Source organism: Heloderma suspectum, chromosome 1 (assembly GCF_057233095.1).
Source record: "Heloderma suspectum isolate Gila_16-S chromosome 1, 16-S_ref, whole genome shotgun sequence".
NCBI classification, from domain to species: domain Eukaryota; kingdom Metazoa; phylum Chordata; class Lepidosauria; order Squamata; family Helodermatidae; genus Heloderma; species Heloderma suspectum.
This window is the reverse complement of record NC_139458.1, coordinates 391,859,348-391,865,347: the sequence shown is the minus strand read 5'-3', so window position 1 is coordinate 391,865,347 and position 6,000 is coordinate 391,859,348. Positions and strand designations below refer to the sequence as shown.

The following is a 6,000-nucleotide window of genomic DNA, read 5'->3' as shown; positions in this document are numbered from 1 at the left end:
GTCTTCATAGAACCGATCAACCTCAGCTTCTTCGGCCTCAGTGGTTGGGGCATAGACTTGAATTACAGTGATGTTGAATGGTTTGCCTTGGATTCGTACTGAGATCATTCTATCATTTTTAAGATTGTACCCCAGTACTGCTTTTCCCACCCTTTTGTTGACTATGAGTGCTACTCCATTTCTTCTAAGGGATTCTTGCCCACAATAGTAGATATGATGGTCACCTGAATTAAATTCGCCCATGCCTGTCCATTTGAGTTCGCTGATTCCCAAGATGTCGATGTTCAATCTAGCCATCTCATGTTTGACCACCTCCAGCTTACCTTGATTCATTGATCTGACATTCCAGGTTCCTAAACAATATTGTTCTTTACAGCATCGGATTTTCTTTTCACCACCAGACACATCCACAGCTGAGTGTCCTTTCGGCTTTGGCCCAGCCGCTTCACTCTTTCTGGCGCTACTTGGAAATACCCTCTGCTCTTCCCCAGTAGCATATTGGACACCTTCCGACCTGAGGGGCTCATCTTCCGGCGTCATCTCTTTTAGCCTTGTGATACGTTCCATGGGGTTTTCTTGGCAAGAATACTGGAGTGGGTTGCCATTTCCTTCTCCAGTGGACCACATTTTGTCAGAACTCTCTACCATGACCTGTCCGTCTTGGGTGGCCCTGCACGGCATAGCTTATGGCTTCACTGAGTTACGCAAGCCCCTTCGCCACAACAAGGCAGTGATCCATGAAGGGGATGTAAGTATTACTAAGACATAAATTAACTATTTTTGTAAGAATGTGTTTGTTGGTCCAGCAAACCTGAATTAAGGGTGTCAGGAATCTAGATACATTTAACTTGTCAACATTTTACAGTTCAATTAAGGCAGCCTTCCCCAACCTGGTGCCCTGCATATGTATTGGACTCCAACTCCCAGCATGCTGGGTGGGGATGCTGGGAGTTGTAGTTCAACACATCTGCAGGGCATCAGGTTGGGGAAGGCTGAATTAAAGCTACAACCTATGAACAAATATTACGGAGTAAAGAATACTGAATGCCACATTAGCTAGGGCTGCATTTTAGTTTCTAATTACAGCCCAAGGGTTCCTTATATAAATAATCTTATTAGTGTTTTTAGTCTGACTCCCAAATAAGTGGATTGATTTTTGGGTATGTTTGGCATTCTTAACTACCTATGACTTCAACCTGGGTATGTAAACATTAGGAAAGAAAATTTAATAAATGCTAGCAAAACAATTTAGCGATGGAAAGCAAATTTGATGTAGGCCATCCAGGATCCTATGGGAGGTGGTTCTTGAGGTCGTGTTGTCCTACTGTGCTTCTGGTAACTGTGTGTGCACACTGCTTCCCACAAATCAGGAAAAGGCTCCGAGTCAGGGCTAAGGGAGGCCATAGGTCATACACAATGCAGGATTCTCTTGTTTAGCTTTAAGCAGTGGTGTACTAGAACCAGGGCTCACAGGGTCAAAGTGCTGGGACTTTCTGATTAGCAGGGACTATGATGTCAAGTGCCCCACACCTCAGATATCCTTGTTCCCTCTGAATTTAGTTGCAATCCTCACAGTAGCTGGGGAGGGGGTTTGATTTTCCCTAAGATCCATTAGTTTTAGAAAAGACTTGCTCCAAGTTTGTTGCCAGAACTGGTTTGTTGACTTTGAGTTTCTCCTTTGTGCTAGGGAAAGACTGTCCTTGAAGGTGTGGCTATGGGGATTGTCATGATGAGTGCCTGCACTTTAAAATTTACCACTGAATACAAATTACTAAAGTGGTAACTTGGGAAGTACTATAGTTTTTATTTACAATATATTAATGTGCACACATATTAACATTGTCAAGTTTTCATTTTTTTAAATGACAGATTTCTAGTAATTCTGTAAATATAAGTATTCCTAGTATGAATTATGCCACAAACTGGCATTATTCCTTAGTATGAGGATTTTCCTGGAAGATGTTGAGCATTGAGCTCCATTTGCAATTCTGAAACATGTTGCTATTTGGTTATGTGCCCGAGTCTTTAACTGGCACATTGCTAGCCTCAGGGCCTGACACATCGAATACTTCTAGCACAGGCTGTTCCATTTCTGTTTACCACCCTCTTCCCTATTGGGAGTATTGCCACAATGTCATAATTTTATAAAGCAGATTGCCAGATTAATGCAATGTTTATGCCTATTTGTATTCTGTATCTGGTAGGCCTCCCCACTCAGATTATAACAAATACTGCAGTAAAACATCAGATATATTCTCACCTATGAAGAATACAGTAATGACATTTCAAATATGTTATCCATACCACCCTTACTCAGAAGTAAGCCTTATAGAGTTCAGCGGGACCTACAGCCATGTAGAGCACTCCAATGTACTCAGCAGTAAGTCCCATTATGTTAAATGGGGCCTACTTCAAGGAAAGTGTGTAATAGGAGTGCAGCTTTAATTTATCCATGTACAATAAAATCCTGTTTCTTAGACTGATGTGAATCTCATATGAAGGGCAAAGAAGGGGATCACGCTTCCTTCCTTGGTATACTTTCTCACAATCTGAATAAACAGGACAGAGTGGCTTATTGTAGTGTAAAAGGTGTCCCCAACCAGTCGTGTCCGACTCTAGGGTGTGGTGCTCATCTCCATGTCTAAGCTGAAGAGCCAGCGCTGTCCGAAGACGCTTCCGTGGTCATGTGGCCGGCATGACTGAACACCAAGGTGCACGGAATGCTGTTACCTTTCCCGCCAAAGCGGTACCTATGTATCTACTTGCAATTTCTTGCTTTCGAACTGCTAGGTTGGCAGGAGCTGGGACTGAAGACGGGAGCTCACTCCGTCACACGGCACTCGGGTCTCAAACTGCTGTCCTGCTGACCTTCCGGTCTGCAGTTCAGCATCTTAACCACTAAGCCACCGTACAACCACCTATTGTAGTGTACGTAGTACAATTTAAACATCATGATACAGAATGCATTAATTTGATCTGTTTTACAGCAAGGCATAAATGTACTGCCTGTAAAGAGAGCACTCAAAATCCTGAAATCTGTAGGCATAATTTTTTAATTTGTTATTATATATATACTAAATATGCCATTATTTGACGTATTCATATGTGGCCTCTGAAGAAATGGACTCTAGTCTGTGAAAGCTTATGCCATAATGTTTTTTTAGTCTTCAAGGTGCCACAAGACAGTTCTTTTTGCTTTAGCAGACTAACATGGCTTCCCCTCTGGAAACTATTTCATGAAATTGCACAGAATTACTGTCAATCCTATACATATCTACTCAGAAGTAAATACCACTGAGTTCCATGGGGCTTACCCCCAGGTTACTGGGTATGAGATTATAGCCTACTATAGCAATCCTATCTACATCTACTGAGAATCTGTTGATCTGAATGAGACTTGCTCCCAGATACAGGTATATATAAGGATTTCAACCCTAGTTGTGAAGTCTTTTGGGCAAGTTACTATTCCTGAGCCCAGCCTATCTCAGAGAAGGATTGCTGAAAAAACAAAAGAAAAACTCCACCCTTTTGAGCTTTTTGGAAAGGACCCTGGGAAACAAATGTAATAAACAATTTAAAGTCTACTGTTTAATATTAAATGTTGCAATATGCATCCCCATAATGTTTCTGTTTTAAACATGGATTCAGAAACAGGATCTTTCCGAGTACCAATATTAAATAAAAATATACAATCTAATTTTATTGGCTGTACTTCCGCTATGAGTAAATAATTCCTAAGTGTATCAGAGCACAGGAAATTCTAAGTCAAGGGCATGAGCCAAGATAGTGTGAGCATGGTCAGGTGGCCAGCATGTTGGATCTTGACTAGGGAAATGTAGGTTCCCTTTTTTCTGGGTGGTGGTTTATTTATTCATACTTCTCTGCAAAATGGCAAACCTGTGAAAAAGAAGGGCCCACCACTTAACTTGTAATAATATATATATTTTAAAATCCTTTTGGAGTTTCAAAAGGCCAAATGTAATATCTGAAAAGGCGAAATGATTTTTTGTTTAAACCAACAACTTAATTTTTTTAAGTTAGTCTTCCGATTTGAATTTCCATGATCATACTGCCGGGCAGAAACATTTCCTTCTCAAATGAGCTGCCCTGCAGTTCACACCTCTGGCGACAGTAAGGCTAAGAGAACATCCTTATTATACTCCCCTCCCCGTAACAACAAGCATTCCACTGAACTGCCCTTGCAGTGGGCTGCTTTATGTGCAGGCAGGCACGTAGCTTCAGACCGAGCATCACAGTATGCAGATGCTCTGGGGAAGGCGGCTTCTGCGACAATCCCACGCTGCAGCCCTAATGGAAGGGAGGGCCGCACGCAACACACCGTAACGCTTCGGGCAGGAGGGGGGGAGGCGGCAACAAGGGCTTGAACGTGCCCCGCCGCACATGCACCGAGTGTCCCGCCCTCCCCCAGCGCCAGCTCCGCGTCCATTCCCACCCGGAGGCCTCCTGTCACCACGCTAAGGGCGCTGAGCTCCTACACGCAACATGGACGGAGCCAGCGCCGCCTCCCTATTGGCAGGCGCTTGCTCCGCCCCGGCTTCTCATTGGACAGGGCGCGAACCCCACGAGCCGAGCACGCTCCCCGCGGGCTGGCGCTTCTGCGCTCTCGCGCTAATCCCGAGCGACGTCGCGCCCGAGGCAGGCGGCGGCGGCTGCGGAGCCAATCGGCACCGGGCAGGGGGAGGAGCTCGGTGCCGGGCCTCAAGCCGAGCGGGGCAGGCGAGTTAGTAAACAAGCTCCGCACCTCGTGGTGCCACGGGGCGGGTGTCGGTGGTCGTCGGGGCAGGCAGCGAGGCAAGGTGAGGCAGGGCGGCGTCGCGAGCGGGCCGCGCGGCGTGGGGCCCTGCCTGGGAAAGGCCCCTCGCCCCTGAGAGCGCGCTGCTGCCTGCAGCTGCAGCGTTTTGCAGGGGGAAAATGGTGCCCTGCCGTCCGGGCGGGGAAAGGGAAGCGAGGCTTGGGCCGCGTGGTGGGCGGAGGAGGCGTCTTCCCCTCCTTGGTGGCAGCTGCGCGCCAAGGCGTTGTGAGGAACGTCCTGGTGAGAACGTTCACGGGCAGGAGGCAGGGAAGCCTTTCCTGCGAATTACCTCGGCTCAGAAGCCTTCGCCCAACCCGAGTCGTCCAGACGTGTTGGACTACAACTCCCACACTCCCCAGCCAACACGACCAGGGGATTATGGGGGCTGTAGTCGAACACGTCTGAAGGACGCCGGTTGGGGGAGGGCTGGTCTGGCTGTTTCTCCTGCAGGATGGGTGGCTGGCTCTTCGCGCTGGAACTTCGCCTGTTGGCTCTTTACCTTCTCCTCCAGCCACGCTGTCCTGCTCTTTCCACCCTCCCTGTGCTTGTCTGTGGGCGAGGCGAAGGTTATGATCCGCGTTTAATGATTATCCGTAATAGGTACCGGATCAAGGAGGTGGATGTTATTTCGGGTTAATTACCACGGAGCGGAAGGGCAATGGCTCGTGGGAGCCCGGTGTTGGAGCGCTGGAGCCAGAGCAGAAAAGGGAGGCGTGATGAGCCGTCATGCTGCTCTTCTTTTTCCGCAGAGGCAGCTGCTGCTGTAGCTCTCTGTACTCACTGTCGTGTATTTGTTCGTGTCCATCATACCAAGCTGCTCTCTCTTTCTCCTCCCCCCCCCCCCGGGCCTGCTAGTTTTTTAGGGTCCTGTCTGTAGCTGCTTTAAATATTTGAAATGTATATCTAACCGACTAGCTGTCAGATTGAGGGATCTCGATGAAAGCTGCTATTCAGCATTTTATGCTAACCAAGTAAACTCTTCGAAAGCGGTCAGTGGGAACAAAAGAAGGCAAAACCACTAGAACTTGTGGAGTTGGCTGGAAGCAGTGGAGGCCAGTAAATGGGGGTGGTGATGAAATTCACTTTGAAGTCATCTTCCAAAAAAAATCAGTGGTTTTTTTTGTTGTTTTGTTTTTAAAAAGCTGCATGCTTTATGGCAGGAGATCCAGAATGCGAAAAGGAAAACA

General features: G+C 47.0%; 1 protein-coding gene across 1 annotated transcript in view; it reads left to right on the top strand.

Moving 5' to 3' along the window:
- The first annotated feature begins 4,687 nt into the window (after positions 1-4,687).
- The window catches only part of COQ8A (coenzyme Q8A), an 83,328-nt gene continuing 82,015 nt past the window's right edge, over positions 4,688-6,000 (top strand). Inside the window, exon 1 of the mRNA XM_084828635.1 lies at positions 4,688-4,817. The gene's annotated coding sequence lies outside the window, so the exon portion shown is untranslated. The remainder of the gene's footprint in view (positions 4,818-6,000) is intronic.